A 17,945-nucleotide genomic window follows, 5' to 3' on the forward strand; every position below is an offset into this window, starting at 1 on the left:
GGGACTTCATGTTTGCCATGACAACCATAGGGCTGTCCCAAGTACTATCTGGGTCCACCCATGTAGAGGGACACACTCTGGACCTGGTTTTCTGTTCAGGGTGGGATGATAGTGATCTGGAAGTGGAGGAACTCTCTGTAGTTCCATTGTCATGGACTGACCACTACCTAGTAGGGTTTAGACTCACTGGGACTCAGAGCCTCTGCAGGGATGGCGGGCCGATAAAGATGGTCCACCCCAGGCGTCTTATGGATCTGGATGGATTCCTGATGACTCTTAGAGAGTTTCCTTCTGCCTTAGCAGCTGATTCTGTCGAAGCTCTGGCTGATCTCTGGAATACAGAAATGGCCAGGGCAGTGGAAACGATGGCCCCTAAGCATCCCCTCCCACGAAGTGGAGCCAGACGTGCCCCCTGGGTTACCAGGGAGCTGGTGGTGATGAAACGAGTGGAGTGGGACGGAGACTAGAATGATGATGGCAGAAGACTCAGAGTGAATCCGACCAAACACAGGCTAGAGCTCACTGGAAAGCCTATGCCGTGGCAGTGGTGGCAGCAAAGAAACTACACTTCTCTGCCACCATTGTGTCTGCACAGTGTCATCCAGCAGAGCTGCTTCAAGTTGATAGGGGCCTTTTTGTCTGCAAAGTGTCTTGTGAATTCTTCACAGTGAGTGGTCGAGTGGTCTTTGTTTCCTTCTTGTGGGCCACTGAGTTTCACCCCACTCCCAGCATCTCTTAAAGCATGTTAAAGGGAAGTAGATGAATGTTACAGCCCGTTTCTGCCAAAAGGCAGGCGTTTGATGAGCAGCAGTGTCACCCTCTGTTAGGGTGTCATCTGGCATGGTTCGCACCCCCTCTAGTGATGCCACTGGTGATAGGACTTCTATGCCCTGATACTCCAAAAGGCACAGGAGCTTAGTAAGAAAAATACTACTGTTTATAAAAATCTATTATATTAGACAATATATCTCTTGCTAAGTATTGCATAAATGTGCCCCCCCCCCCCAGGGCTAAAAAAAAATTGGGAGCACTTTCCAGGCACTGTTAGATGCTACAAAATTCTGTGTGTAAATTTTGTCAGCACTTGTCCCTGACTTCTCAGAAGTAATTCCCATTGAATTCAGTTGCTGTCCATGGGATTTATTTCCACCTAATTGTACAAGTAATAGAGATGGGACTCATGCTGGTGATGTATAGGACTGAAGCTTAACTACTTCTTTACTTTAAGGTCCCCTTGATTTATTGGCCTTCCAATGTATTGACACCACTTTACTTAATACTGTATCAGTATTACAGCCTCTGGCTGAGCAGGGAAGAAGAGGGAAGGAAGGGGAAAAACAGCCAGGGAAAGAAGAGGTAATGGGATGGACAGATTTATAGGGAAATGAGAAAGGTAAAATAATACAGTATACTGTAAAATAATTCATTTTAAAATCAAGATACAGTCGAAACCGGGAACTTGGAATGATGACTGATCTAATTAAGAAAAAATATGGAAAAGTTTACAATATATGATCACAGAAGGAAGAATAATATTTGCTCAGATATGGAAGGACATGGATACCCCAACACTTGGAGATTGGCTGACAAAGACAATTGAATTTGCTGAAATGGACAAACTGACAACACTGATTAAAGAGAAATCTTTGAATAATTTTAAGAAAGACCGAGAACTGTTTATCACATACTTGCAGTCTCATTGGGGATATGAATCAGCCTTGGGTTTTGTAAAATAAACCATGTTCGTATGTCAGAGAGGCATAAATATAGTTTCATACATAAGGAAGTAAAATAATAGTGGTATATATTAGTTGCGGGGAGGGGGATAAACCTAGAACAATAACAAAACAAACCTAGCGAAACTACTAAACAAAAGCAAGCATACATTACTGTCCTCCCCGCCCCGCCCCCCCCCCAGCTTTATACTTCTTTTAGATATATGCATAAAATTTGTTTCTGGTTGTGATTAGACTTAATGAAAGTTATTTTTTTAAAAAAATAATAAAGTGGACCTTTGCTATCCTCTGGGATTTGGTTCCAAAATCATTGGATGCTCAAGTACCATTATATACTGTATAATGACATAGTAAAATGGAGTCCCTTATATAAAATGACAAAATCATGGTTTACTTTTTGAATGCTCTTTTTTGAAATATTTTCAAGCCGTGGATGGGTGAATCAGTGGATGAAAAATCTGTGGGTATAGAGGGCTAACTGTACTTAATCTGTGAAATCTATGAAAGATCATGCCATAGAATCATAGAGTTGGAAGAGACCACAAGGGCCACCCACTCCAACCCTCTGCCATGCAGGAAATCCAAATCAAAGCATCCCCAACAGATGGCCATCTAGCCTCTCTTTAAAGACCTCCAAGGAAGGAGACTCCACTCCAAGGGAGTGTGTTCCACTATCGAACAGCTCTTACTGTCAGGAAGTTCCTCCTAATGTTGAGGTGGAATCTCTTTTCCTGTAGCTTGCATCCATTGCTCTGGGTCCTGTTCTCTGGAGCAGCAGAAAACAAGTTAGCTCCCTCCTCAATATGACATCCCTTCAAATATTTAAACAGGGCCATCATATCACCTCTCAACCTTCTTTTCTCCAAGCTAAACATCCCCAGCTCCCTAAGTCGTTCATCATAGGACATGGTTTCAAGACCCTTCACCATTTTAGTCACTCTTCTTATGGTGCCCAGAACTGGACACAATATTCCAGGTGGGGACTGACCAGAGCAGAATAGAGTGGCAATATGACTTCCCTTGATCTAGACACTATACTTCTATTGATGCAGCCTAAAATTGCATTGGCCTTTTTAGCTGCCGCATCACACTGTTGACTCATGTTCAACTTGTGGTCTACTTGGACTCCTAGATCCCTTTCACATGTTGTCTTCTTCAGAGAGGTGTCACCTATCCTATATCTGTGCATTTCAGTTTTCCGCCCTAAGTGAAGTACCTTACATTTCTCCGTGTTGAAATTCATTTTGTTAGCTTTGGCCCAGCTTTCTAGCCTATTCAGGTCGTTTTGAATTTTGATCCTGTCCTCTGGGGTATTAGCTGTTCCTCCTAGTTTGATGTCATCTGCAAATTTGATAAGTATTCCGCTAATACTGTCATCCAAGTCATTGATAAAGATGTTGAATAGCACTGGGCCCAGGACAGAGCCCTGTGGGACCCCACTGGTCATCACTTCTCTCCAGGATGAAAAGGAGCCATTGTTGAGCACCCTTTGGGTTCAGCCAGTCAACCATTACAAATCTATGTAACAGTTACCTTGTCTAACCCACATTTTACAAGCTTGTTTGCAAGAATGTCATGGGAAACCTTGTCAAAGGCCTTACTAAAATCAAAACATACTGCCACAAAACATACCTTCCTCCTATCTTTTATAAGTGGCAAGGTTTGAGGGTTGGTCTAGGAGTCTGGAAACCAGATTTCAAATCCCCACTTGGCCATGGAAGCCCACTGGGTGACCTTCAGCAAGTCGCACTCTCTCAGCCTCAGAAGAAGGCAGTGGCAAACCCACTATGAACAAACCTCACCAAGGAACCCTCCCCCCTCATGATAGGGTTGCCTTAGGGTTGCCAAATGTCAGAAATGACTTGAAGACACACAACAACAACCGGAAGAGGGCCCTGGCTGGTTTGCAAACCAGCTAAAGGGATCTCCCTCAACTGCCATTGCCAGGAATCCATAGGAATACAGCCATGGCATTTAAAGTGGCATCATAGCACTATAAATTTGTAGTGTGAAAGGGCAGAGAGAGAAGAGAAGAGACTGGTGTACAACAAGACAGCAAAGGTCCAAGAGATAGGGAAACTGCAAAACATTTTTTAAAAAACAACAACAGACAAACCATACCCTGGTTCTAAAGTCCCTGTGTGGGTGTTTTAATCAAAAGTCCTATAAACACTTTCTCTAAAAAGGTTATGGGGGAGATACATCCCCTGCAAATCTGAAATAATCCAGTTTTACTTTAACTTCAATGCTACAGAATTTGTGAGACATTTAATTTTCTCTGTCAGAAAGCTGTGGTGCCAGAAAAGACTACAGTTCGCAGAATTCCATAGCATTGAGCCATGGCAGTTAAAGTGATGTCAAACTGGATTATTTCTGCAGTGCGGATGCAACCCAGATCGCTTTCTCTCACTCTCATTTTTCTCTCTCTTTAGCTGTACGGCCAAAGGAGAGGGGAGATCTGGGCTACATCCACACTGCAGAAATAATCTGGTTTGACACCACATTAACTGCCATGGTTCAGTGCTGTGGGATTCTGGGATTTGCAGTTGTGGCACCAGAATGCTCTGACAAAGAAGATTAAATAGCTCACAAAACTACAACCCCCAGAATTCTATAGCACTGAGCCATGGCAGTTAAAGTAGTGTCAAACCTGATTATTTCTGCAGTGTGGATGCAGCCCAAATCTCTCTCTCTCTCTCTCAAGTAGAGTGAAGCCTCCAGAGGTACATCTATTCCAGCAGCCACCGCCTTCAAAGCTCTCACACAGAGCGCTTGGCCTCTCTCTTCAGTGGACCACACACCGACAATGTACAGTAGCCCCGCACAGCTGGAAGCACATCTGTTCTCCCTTTGCCTTATGCAAACACACATGGCCACGTGCAGCCGCCGCCTTTGCAGCAGCCTTGAGCTGCAAGGAAATCAGTGCCTTCTGTCCTTTAAGGGCCTACTCCAACAACCACCCTTCATTCCCTTAAGGCAGGATATCCTACTATAGCTAAAGCATCCCTGGCACATGCCTTTCCCAAGTCTTCTCTGCCACAGGCCATCTCTCAAGGAAATTTCAAGTCATTCTTGGCATGGATTGTTCAGAGGTGGTTTGACATTGCCTTCTTCTAAGGCTGAGAGAATGTGACTTGCCCAAGGTTACCCAGCAGGTATCTACACTGCAAAAATGATGCAGTGTTTGACACCACTTTAAGTGCTGTAGCTTAGTGGTTCTTAAATGGGGGGGGGGGGGGCCTCTGATCCCAAACTTTTTAATGTGTAAAATTTACACATGGGTTGAGTTAAATATTTATTACTTAAATATTCATCTTTAGATGTTCACATTTTATGAATGTACCTAATACAGCTCTTCTAATTTGAACAATGTTATTTCCTTTAAAAATGTTGAACTATGAATATGCGAATGAAAAAATGCACACTAAATAGACAAAATATTTTTATTCATATACTATATCAAGTGGGGGAGCATGACATTTGCATGTAAATGTAAAGGCATCCCAAGGGTTAAAATCTGAGCATGGCTGCTGTAGCTCCATCTTATCAAACCTTGGGTTTGGTCATCTTGGCTTCTAGGGAGAGCATACACTTGGTCTGTTCAAGGACCCATTTGCTTGACTTTTTGGCTGTCTACAATATTCTGATCACTCTTATCTAGCATCACATCTAAAATGAGTAGATTTGCTTCTTATTTGAATTTCTTCACTGTCCGAATCTCACATCCACACATGATGATGGGAAACACAGTGGCTTCGATGATCCTAACTTTAGTGCCCAGTTGTATATCTTTGCATTTTAGGATCTTGTCTAATTCTTTCATAGCAGCCCTTTCCACTTCTAGTCTTCTTATTTTACTTTTGTGTATTTTATATATTTTATTTTTATATTTGGCCGATGACCATCAATGAATGAATGAATGAATGAAACTGTTTATCAATGTCTGATGTTTCTCTAAAATCACCCCTCACACACTTTACCTCTTCTCATCTAAGCTTTGTTACAGAATGCCAGCCATTCCAGCATCTTTATAAAGTAAGATAAAGGCTGCTATACCATACTCCACTTTTTGGCTAAGGCTGCAATACCATACTCCCTCTCCTGGCCATACTGAATGATGGAAAGTGTTTCCCCACCAAGCAGTCCTTTAACCTTCTTCACTCATTTGCTATTAGATCAATGGGGCTTTAAATACTAAGGGTTTCCCTCCATGCCTCTACCCTTTGCATGGTCTCTAGAACTTTTGCCATTCACTCAGGGTGCATCTACACTGTAGAAATAATGCTGTTTGGCACCACTTTAAGTGCTGTAGTCCTATCCTTTGGAATCCTGGGATTTGTTGTCTTACTAGGTCTTTAGCCTTCTCTGCCAAAAGAATGCTCATGCTTCACAAAACTATACATCCCAGAGTTCTGTAGCATGGATCCATGGCAGTTAAAGTGGCCCCAAACCACGTTATTTGTACAGTTTAGATGTACCCTCACATGTAGCCATGTGACCAGAAAAGCTTCCAGGTGTGTTCGCAAGCACGTTTGAGACTCCTCTTTCAAGATGGTGAGTGCAAGTTCTACTGAGTTGACAATATATTTAATGTTTAAAATTGCTCTGTGTAAACTTTTTAAAAATGGTTTTTAGGATTGTTTTTAGACTTTTTAAAGATTATTGTAACGTGTTTTAACACATTTCATCTTTGCACTCCTTTAATTGCTTTTATTTGTTCATCACCTCAGGAAACCTTATGAACTGGGAGGAGATACAGAAATATTTTAAATAAATATAAATAAAAAGTGTGGCATATAATTTCTCCTAATAAATAAACCAACCAAGGGTCAACTGACATCTAAGAGGAAATTTTCTCTTAATGTTATCCTCAGTGTAGCTCCTGGATTTTACCATTGTTTCCCCTCTATGCGCCAGCCTCTTTAAATAAAAAACCCAAAATCTATTGACCTCTTTTTAGTCCCATCAGTCATCTGCCTTCTGTGACCATTTTAATGGAGTTTAAAAAAAACAATAGTGCCTCGGTAGTAGAAGTATTTCTTATAGTTATTCTTCCTTGTTTAAAAAGCCTTTGCAACAGTATGCATATTTTTCACCTGTTGCTACTGATGCTTTTCCATCTAAAAATAAATAAAATAAATAAAGGCTATTTTCAGGCTTTACACTGCCTGCTATAAATATGGTAAATAATAAACAAACATTTTATTTGGGACACACATAATCCAGTTTGGCTGGTCTTTTCTCATAAAATGTGGTTTTCAGGCCACAGCCCGGAGATCCTGTCCATACTTTTGTTCCAATACATCAGAAAGGCACAGGGAAAAAAATAATAAAAAATGTACATCAGAAAGGCACAAGGTTACATTTCTGGAAGAAATGCATTCAGAATCCAGTTCCATAAAAGGTTCAGTGAAGATTAGTACAATGTCTACGGAGAAATATTGTGTGTATTTGCTTAGGAAGACAGTGGTTTCATCCCTTTTAGAAACGCAGCCGTTAAATCTGCTCCTGCCTACATGCACCACTGGAATGGACTCTCACCTTTCCATTTCTCACTAATGTATAATTAGAATCTGGGACTCATTGTTACCACAGGATGTGGTGATGGCCATTTCGATCGGAAACAAGAGTACTACACAAGACTGACCTTTGGTTGATCTTGCAGGGTAGTTGTTACTGTCCCTTTTATGGTGATTCCAAACAACCGTTCCCTATGTTCTAGGTTAGCTTTTTCCAACCTGATGACTTTCCCAAATGTTTCAAACAACACCTCCCCATAATCTCCAACCATTGGCCATGTTTTTCTAGGGGGTCATTACCACTGGGGGAATAACCCGCTTTCTGATCCAGCTCCACTCTGCTATGTGAAGTGATTCCAAAAGGTCCCTCGTTCTCACTATGAAAAGGGACTTTTTGTGGAATCTTTTTTTTTCCAGAACGCTTCTTGTCCCTATTAGTTGGAGCTGGGGAAGGTGGAGCAGCCCTACAACTGATCGCCCCCCACCCCGAACCTCTTCAGAAGGCTCGAGCTGGGTCCTTTACCTCCGGTGACTACAGAGGATCGGAAGCAGTTTCAAGTGACATCGAAGGTCATATACCCTGCATCATAATTTGGTGCAAATTGTAGTGGGAACAACCCCTAGGACTGATGGGAGTTTAGGTCAAAAACATCTGAGGAAGGCCTCAATATTTGTGGCAAGTGCCACAGAGACCAAGTTGGGAACACCTCCGAGTGACGAACATCAGTTTCCTATTCTTGGAATGAACTGGGTGACACCACAGAGTGGTGGGGCAATACACCCAGTGGGCCTGGCACGGCTGCTGGGTAAACAAGAAAGGGTATCGCCTCCCTTTCTTGCTTGCCCAGCAGCCACACCAGACCCTTTGGAGGCCACCACACCAGCTGCTGGGGGGCAGTGCCTTCTGTTCAGAGTCTAGCATGGCAAGAGTCCTCTTGTGCCACACACGCCCTCCACCTTAACACTGCGCTCTTGAGCTCTCTAGAAACTGTCTCATGATCACTAAGGGGTTTGCCTCTGCTGTACTAAGGACAAAATTTATGGAGAACCTGAGAAGGAAATACATAAAAAAGAGGAAAGCTAATTTTTGCTATTTGTCAGATAGGGGGAAGGCTAATGGGGGAAGATGCTTAGCCCTTCTTTTTCACACTTGCTGTATTATTTTTGCAGGATGAATTCTCTTGCGCCCTTGGGGAACTATCATACACAACCCAGGGGTCCTGCTCCACCATTTGAGAACCACTGCAATAACCTGTATGGTAATCTGGCAGTATAGGAGGAAGAGTGTTTTGAAATAGCAGTTTTGATTTTTCTTGTAAGCTTTGAGTGGCAATCCTGCTGCCAAGCTTGCCTGATGTTTGGGCTACCACTGCTACCTAAGACAGTATTAACAAGATGGACCCATAAGTGGCTATCTGGGGAGGCGGAAAGGGGGAACAAAACTGCAGGTGTGTGGGTGTAAGTATTGTCCCTCTGTTACCCTTCAAAACCACTGTATAGAAGAATACAGAGGAACACAGCACATGAGTTTGTTCTACGTTCTGTTCCTCCATGAACCTTGGACCCATGAAAATAAGATTGAAAAGTAACCTCTAACATTCCCTGTTTCAGTCTTGAAAAATCGATTTATTATGTTGCTGGTTGAGCTATGCATTGCTTTTCTGTTACTTTTCTGGAGAGGAAAAATAAACCTTTTTAGACTGATATGAGAATAGCATAAGACTTTGAAAATTTCTGGTAAATCCCTCTAAGAATGCCTTTTAAAAATAACATTTTGAAGTATGGTAACTAGAAACTGTTATTCATTGTTATTCATTGTGCCAATGAAGTAACACCATTCTTCCTCACTGTGTTACTTTTTCAAATGTGGCTCCATCCCAACCCTTTAAAAAGTACAGGTAAGTCCAGTTACAGGTAAGAACACTCAGTGTATCACTGTTTTAGTGGCCAACATGAAAAGACAAGAAAAACCTGAAGCACAGTGGTCGAGACAAAGGATAATAAAGTAGACTAGACTGGAGGAAGAAGAGCAAACCTCTTGTAACAGGTACCCAGAGGTCACATTCAAAATTGCTCACACAAACCCTACTGGCCTTAAGTGTTACTCCTAATTAGACTCATAGAATCAATAAAAGAGTAGTGAATTATTTTCATTGACTCAATAGGTCTACTCTAGGTGGGATTAAAAACAGGGGTTAGGCTATTATGCTTAATAGAGACATTGTAAACCAGTGATCCATAGATCTTCCAAACCAAAGGGCTATGGGTGGTCTTTAGTGTATATATGGCTCCATACAGACTGGCCAAAATAAAGCTGCTTTGGGTCACTTTGGAGGTATGCTGTTTAAATGATGCGTGCATCCTAAGAGTCCAGAAGCTGTGCCAAAACTGCGCTCCAGTCCTTAGGACTGAATCATGGCTTTGGCATGGCTTCCGGACTCTTAGGATGCACGCATCATTTAAATAGCATATTTCCAAAGTGACCCGAAGCAGCTTTATTTTGGCCAGTCTGCATGGGGCCTACGTGTTGTGAAGTAGACTTATTTTTTTTCCATTTAACATGCATAAAAAAACAGCTATGCACATGATTCTACAGAGTTACATATATATCATATATACACTCTCCGTATAATGTTCTCAATTCTATCTTCCTTCTTCTTTCATTCCCTTTTCATGCTAACTTTTATTTTAGTAGTCGGATTCGAAAAATATTATTTCCAATTTTATATCCGTACCTCCGAATCATTACACTTAAATAAATTGTTGTATAACAGATTTCATGTTCTATAGACACATTGACATTAAATTTCAACAAATGGCAGATATTAAGTCATCTCTATTCCTTACTTTCATACCTCGACATCTATATACCTTTGAGTTTGTATCTAAACCCCCTCGTTAAACCATTTAGATTTGCAAAATTGTATAACGGGTTCCCAGTCTTCTTCTACTTTATCCACGTTTTTCTGTTTTATATAGGCGGAAAGCTTATCCATCTCCATTGATTCTATTAGTTTCTGGAGCCACAAGTCCAGATCCGGCATAGTATTGTCCTTCCAGAACTGAGCTAACATTATTCTAGCAGTTGTGATCATGTATAGAAGTATTCTTCCAAATTTTTTCTGTATTTCTTGTGAAGTTTTATTAAGCATATTCAGGAGGTAAATTTCGGGTCGAAGTTCAAATTTTATCTTTAATATATCTTCAATCATTATATGAATTTGTTTCCAAAATATTTTAAGTTTGGGACATCGCCACCACACGTGGAACCAGGTGCCTCTTGCTTCTTGGCATTTCCAACAAGAATTTGATTTCTTTTTATCGATCAAGGCCAGTCTGTTCGGGGTGAGGTACCACCGGTTCTCCATTTTCCAAAAGTTTTCTTTCAAATTTTGAGATAAGGTAAAAAAAATTTGTCTTTTCTCTAGCATTTCTCCAGCTTTCTAGTAGACTTATTTTTTCCCTTAGATTCACTACCTTTTAGATTGAAAACTGTATTTTCTTATAGCTTTCATCAGATTCTCAAAGAGATTTGTGGCCCACCCTCCACACACAAACAAATGAAGAAGCAGAATAAAAAACTACACCATACACTTTTCCTTTCTGAACCTTGTCCAAATAAATTTGCTCAACTTGTACTGTTCATTATTTTTAATGCACACAATTGTGCTTTATGGTCAATGGGAAAAAAACAAACCAAAGTAGGCATTAATTTCGATGTAAGAATAAAAATGAAATCTCAGCCTAATATGAAACAAGAAGCAGGGGGGAATGGGGGGGGAGTAATAAAAGCAAGATTCAGGAAAATGCCAAATTGTTGAGACAGAGAAATTTTTACATCCCTGCTGCAATGATAGAAACAGTGACTAGCTTCCAAAAATACCGTTGTCACCCAGCCTCAGTGCACCACTCTTCTGCATCTTGTCTGCCAAAATCCTCCCTTTCTACCACATCTGCCCACACAGTCACTAGCTGGCCATGGCCTCTTCTCTGCATGCCAGACCTCCAAAAACATTTGCCAGGTCACACATTTCCTGCTTCCAATGCATCTGCCAGCTTATCAGAAATTGGAAATTTCCTTTTAAAAAATAGTTTGTCCCCAGTTCTCCTTATGTGTTTGAACAGTAAGTCACTGTTGTACATTTCGGTGTTGAAAAAGTAGATTGTTGTGTTCCTTTTTGCACTACTCATTATTTTTCCATGGTATAAAAACACAGTAACTTCCTGTTAAGGATCTGTAAGAATGGGCTTTAAATATAACATTTGCAAATAACTAGGAAATGTTATTCATTGCACCAATTAAGTAGCTCTATTCTTATTCATTACATTGATTTTCAAATGTGCCCTTGCCAAAAAAAAAAATGAAATGAAAAGAAAAGAAAAGAAAAGAGAAAAAAGGTAGAACAAAACTAGTGACAAGTGGTTACATTACTTGTATCTCATCACTTTCCTGATCTGCAATTCATAATCCCTGTTATTTTATGCTCTTTTCAATGCCGATCACCCAGAGTTTGGAAAAAAAATATATTTTCCAGGTTTTCTTCACAATTTCCTGGTCCCCCAGGGCAAGGAGGAGGAATCTCAGCGTGAGAACATGGTCTTGAAATTTTTTATCTCCCTCACTGTTTTTGGCTGAGCTACAATCCCCATCTGTTAACAACAAAGCAGGGGAAAGTGAGGGTTCTTCCATGTTCAACACAGAACTTGCAAATTTTAATTTTCAAACAGATGAATGTTTTCTCTTGGTTATTGTTTGAATGATATGCCGTGAGGATCTGTGGTTGATGCTTAATGTATCCTGCTTGAGGATATCACCATGGCCCACTCCCATGACACCAACAGATGACATTAGCAGGCCTAAAGTTTTGGCCCCTAAATCCATTCCCTCCAGCATTTTATGGATGAAATCCATTAAACGTGTGACCAAGGAGCATCAGTATGTTTACAATGTCAAAATTTATGAATGAGGAACAGCACTCAAATTAGGAGAGGCTGCAACAGTTTACTTTTGCCTGAGCCTGTTGGGAAGAACAAGATCCAATCCCCTTCTTTCCCCTCCCTCCTGTTGAGTCTATTGAGTCAAACTACTTTTGAACATTAAACTCAATTTGCCACAACTGAAGTGAGATGATGACAAAGGGGGAAAGTGGGAGGAGGAGAGAGACAGATGGACATTTTAAAAGCAGCTGAAAAGGGGGGGGGGGGGGCAGAGGATCATTTAGGACTGTCTCTTCCAAATCAGAACAGTTGGAAGCTATGGAAATCTCAGGTCTGCACCTAAGACAGTAACTTATTTCAGGAGCTTCAAGCAGATTGTGTGGCACACACAGCTCTGTACTCCAAAACAGAGGAAGAGATGGGGAGTTCAGGAGGAATATCCAGGAGGCTGCCAATGCTGGTTCCCCCAACAATCCACTGCCAGATGCAGTTGCCTCACTCTGCTTAACAGCAGGGTCAACCCTCAGGAGATTGGTCCAAAGTACTTGTGACCCATTAGATGAGAATATAAATTATGGACGTAAGAAGTTGATGAGGCATGACAGGCACTGCTGCCACCAGGCATTTAGTAAGTGGGGTGCTGTGTGTCCAGAGATGCCACTGTGATTTGCCCTTCCCCTCCCCATCCTTGGCTGGGGTTTCAAAGGCCTCCTCCAAAGTCAAGCTTGTGGTGGTGGGTGGCTCCATAGGGGCTGAGCCATGCCAAACGTAGCTTGCCGCAGGCCAGCTCTTCACAGCGCCTTGGGTTCCAGCCAGCCCTTTGATCTCTGGGAGTTTCAGTTTGGGGCTTTTTTGGTTTCTGGAAGATTAAAAAAAGAGAGAGAGAGAGGCCTTCAGTTCATCAGCATCTCTTTCTGCCAGTACAAACACAGAAGGGGGAGAGGAAGGGGGATGGAGTGGGGTGGAAGCAAAGGCAACACTGGCTAGGCAGCAGGGAGACACATGCAAATGGTTACACAGTCCTTGTGAGGAGATTCCTAGTAACAGGATTCTCCAAGGAAATGCACGGCTGCCAAGGATGATATCCTTGTGTCCAGTTCTTTTCTTCTTTCTCCACTAGGTCATCATGGCATCCTGATGTTATATATTGACATAACCTTCTCAGTAGAAGCAAGTGATGTCAGCCAACAAAATGTCGGGGATGATGATGATGATGATGATGATGATGATGATGATGATGATGCAGTGAGCCCTTGGTATCTGCTGGGGTTTGGTTTCAGGACCCCCTGTGGATATCAAAATACATAGACGCTCAAGTCCTATTAAAAGTCAATGGAATAGTAAAATGGTGTCCCTTATATAAAATAACAAAAATAAATTTTGCTTTTTGGAATTTATATTTTTCGGAGCATTTTCAATCTGTGGACGCTTGTATCTGTGGATAAAAAATCCATAGATATGGAGGGCTGACTGTAATAATATTATTTATGACACCCTTTCCACCAAAAGGTGGAACATCAGACATATATAATCAAAAATGGATGATAAAATACGACACTATAAAATGCTGAAAAATTAAAATAATATACTAACATACTAAGATCAAACTCCTTATCAGTCACTACCCATCCTGGCCACTTTAGGCAACTCAATCTAGTGAATCAAAGAGGAAGGTGATAGCATTTATGAAAGCAGGTAAGATCCTCCTCCAGCCAGAGATGCAAAGGAAGACTGTTGCACAAATGAGGAGCCAGATTCTGAAAGGTTCACAGCCTAGATAGAGCCATATGCACCAATAACCTTTGCCTGTAGATCTTAAATTTCTAGATGGTACTTACCATGCTAGCTGAGGTGCCATCATAATGACAATGGGTGATCCTACATGTTTTAAGGAGAGTGAAGAGCATGTGTTTGTGCATACACATGTGTGCACATATGTGTTTGGTCCCCAGTGAGCTGTTTTGAGCATATCTGTTAGAGGAAAGTGATACATAAATTAGAAACCACAGAGTCATGTGAAGCCCTTGAGTTTTACAGATTTATTGTACTGAGGTTTCATGGATCTTCTGGACAGGAAAAAAAATGTTATCCAGAATTACAGGCATATATAAAGTGCAAAGGTTGGGGCTGAGCTTATAGACAGTGAGGTCAAAGAAATTACATGTAAAAGGGGCTGACAGTAGGGATGGAAAAAATATTCAAGATTATCCATTCCATTTCCAAGTTGAAAAACAGGAAGAATAGAATAGGAAAGAACGTTGCACAGTTTTCTCCTAGTATTCAATGCCCCCAAGTGGTGCACAGGAATTAGTCTGCTGAGAAAAACATGTGGGGGTTTTTTTGTACAAAAACATGCACAGAAAAGGGGTTTTCTACACAGAAAAACACTGTTTCCTGTGTAAGAAACCCACTTTTCTGCATAGAACATGAGGACTTTTTTTGTACATACCCCCCTCCTGGAATAATAATTCCTGTGCAACAGTTTGGATAGTCAAATATGAGGAGAATATTGTGGTGGAATATTCATTTTTACTGACCCCAGAGTGAAAATTATTCATCCTTACACATCAGGATGAAATAGTTGAGAAACTACACCCCTGGCAGTGACAATAATATTATTAACATTGGGCATCCACCAAATTGTTGTTGATTATAAAAAAAAAGTGACCTAAATTCAACTGCAAGCCTCTAACTAGATTAGACTCGCCAAATCAACATACTTTAGACCAGTGTAAACATAGTAAATTCTCATTGATTCCATAAGTTTATTTCAGCTGGGACTAGCAATTGGGTTTTGGCTTCTAGACTCCAAACCAATTAACATGTGTAATGTGAGAAGAATTTATTATCCCAGTCAATCCTTTGTTGACAGAAAGGATTTTTCTAATTAATTATAATTTAGTAGCCTAAATACCATTGGGGCACCAAATCCCATCTGATCTTGGAAGCTAAGTAGAATCACCCCTGTTAGTACTTGGATGGGACACCACCAATGAATACCAGGTGCTGTGGGCTATATTTCAGAGGAAGGAACTGACAAAGCCACCTCTGAGTACTCCTTGCCTAAGAAAAATTAATGTAAAATTAATGGGATTGCCATAAATCAACAGGCGAAAAGAAGGCACACATGTATGCACACACACATATGCGTGCGCATGCGCAAACACACATAGTACTGTTCTGACTTTTTGTTAAATAGTCAAGATCTCAATGCTATTTATCACTTCCGGAGTGCAGTTTTAACAAGAGCATGGCAGTGTTCCCTATATGTACTCCAACTCCCAAAATCCCCCACCAGCAATACTCTATTACAGTGATTCCCAAAGTATGGTCCTCCAGCTGTTTTGGATTTCAGCTCCCAGAATCCCAGACCATTGGCTAAAATGGCTGAGGATTAGATTGGGAATTACTGCTGTATTATTAGCTGTAGACCAAAAAACCAACCAAACAAGCAAACAAAAACCCAACTGTTTCCATGGTCTAGTTTTAAACCTGTTTCTGGGATGTGAATTAACCAAGGTCGCCTGGTGGGTTTTATGGCTAAAGGAATCAAACCCTGGTTTCCAGGGTCGTAGTGCAATATTCAAACCACTATGCCATGCTGGCTCTCTTAGGATATTTACGGTAGGTCCCCTAAAAATAAGCATAGCATAGTGGTTTGAATGTTGGACTAGGACACTCAGCCATTGAAACCTATTGGGTGACCTTGGGCAAGTCACACTCTCTCAGCCTCAAAGGCAAGGGAAATCTCCCTCTGTACAAATTCTGCCAAGAAAACTCTATGATAGGGCCACCTTAGGGTCAGTCAGAAATGGCTTGAAGGCACACAACAACAAACAACCAAAGAATTTAGAGCATGCCTTTGGCATTGCTCATTTCAGAATAACAGTGCATGATATAGCATGTAGAGAGATCTTGTAGCACCTTTGAGACTCACTGACAGAAAAACATTGACAGCATGAGCTTTCATAGCTGCCAACTTCTTTCTTTCAGTGAGTCTCAAAGGTGCTACAAGATCTCTCTACATACTGATTCTACCCACTAACACAACTATATATTTGGAGTTTATTGCACTGGGGCTAATTTCAGCATTAAAGAGAGATTAAAGCACATTTAAAACATCCCACAAATAAAGCAAAAATGGCGAGTAATTGCACGAATGATTATAAAGTCATATCAGAAATGCACTGTCATTGAAATCCTGAAAGTTAAAAGATGTGCGTTAATGGTTCTTTGTGACCACTTTAATGGCGGGTTTTGTGGGATGTCATGTGTTATCTGGGATATTCACAGGATAAACTCCCGATCTCCTTTGTGTGCAAAGTAATGAAAAGCAGTAAATAGCAAAAACTGCAATGTTTTAAGAATCTATGTGTAATTTGTCTGCCAGTCCTTTCTCACTTGTGTGCTCCTTATGCTCTGGATGGCAAGTCTATTCTTTAGAACTTTTCACACACAGCCCTTAGCAAAGACGGTGCCTGCCCATAAATGATTCTTTTGGGTCTGCTAATAATGAATGAATCTGCATCTGGTCAGCATAGGTTAAATTAAAAGGCCAAGTGTGCAAATGTCTTGGATTTACAACCATGAGCTGTTGCTTTTCTCACACCCCTCTTCCTCTATAGTTCACCCTTCAGTTTTCTTTTAACAAAAGAGACAAACAGTAGAATGGAGGAGGAGGAGGAAGAGGGAAGCTCAAGGCTGCTTGCCCAGTTTGTGTGGATGATGGTTTCATGATGACTTTCTGGGAGGTCTTCCCTTAATCGGACCATTTGGTGTGTTTGATGGGATAGGCTCTGCCACTAACCACACTTGCCTGAATGGCTGTTGTGGGTGGCAGTACACTTGCAGGAGGGGGGAGATTTCCCCCCAAAGTCCAAGGCAGCTGGCCTGTGAAGTGGTTCACCTTGTTGAATGCTTTTTGGTTCATTCCTTGGCTTTTTGTGGTAGCTAGCTGGGGAAAGGGGGAGGAGGTTGTCTTGCCATCCATCTCAGAAGGATGTATGTGTGTGTTCAGGCTACAGCATCACATGGCTTAATTCATATCTATTTATTAGGAAAGCAAGCTTTAATCAGTCATTTGAATCAAAGCTGCTTTCTTTGATTATCCATTGGGGGCCAATTTTCATCAAAGGGGCTGAGAGTTAGGGACCGAGTCATACTGGTTTTTCTGAGGCTATTTTTAAAATGATTATTCTGGGGCATGACCAACATGATAACGAAATGATCAAAATTGATTCTGCTATTAGGCAGAATGTAGTGGTTGCCTCGGGCAGCAGATTTGGGGCACCATAAAAGAATGGTAAAGCATTAGTTATTTTCATTATTGTACTTTCTAATTATTGTATTTTTGCTGGCAGGAATAGGGAGAAGTGCTTGTGGAATTTTCTACCTTTTCTAGCCTATGTACCAAAATAACATGGATGGTTTGCTGCTCTGCTTCAGGTAGCAAAATACTTTGGTCTCAGAAACTAGTCATAAACATGGCCTTTAAAAAACTCTCTAGTAGCATGGCCCCAAGCTGGCAGCAAGCTGTTGTGAAGCCTCCTGGCCATTTACACGATGGCAGCTTTTCAGTGCTCCAACGGTGTGGCATTTAGATGTCCCACGCTGCAGGAGTGTTGAAAAGCTGTGGCGGCAGCAGAAAGGGTACTTTTTCTGGCACAAAAAGGAGGGTCATTTTGCCGCTTCTTTTTGTGCCAGAAAAAAGCTGGATCAGGGCCGTAGCATGTGGTTGTCATGTCCCCAGTCC

At 41.3% G+C, this 17,945-nt stretch overlaps 1 long non-coding RNA gene across 1 annotated transcript; it reads right to left on the minus strand.

Moving 5' to 3' along the window:
• Nucleotides 1-10,506: 10,506 nt before the first annotated feature.
• On the minus strand, nucleotides 10,507-16,108 carry LOC121920847. Its single transcript, XR_006101776.1, has 3 exons — nucleotides 14,032-16,108; nucleotides 13,351-13,479; nucleotides 10,507-13,052 (listed from the first exon to the last, which is right to left on the minus strand). It is a non-coding gene; the product is annotated as an uncharacterized LOC121920847 (long non-coding RNA).
• Between the last annotated feature and the right edge of the window lie 1,837 nt (nucleotides 16,109-17,945).

Source organism: Sceloporus undulatus, chromosome 2 (assembly GCF_019175285.1).
Source record: "Sceloporus undulatus isolate JIND9_A2432 ecotype Alabama chromosome 2, SceUnd_v1.1, whole genome shotgun sequence".
NCBI lineage: Eukaryota > Metazoa > Chordata > Lepidosauria > Squamata > Phrynosomatidae > Sceloporus > Sceloporus undulatus.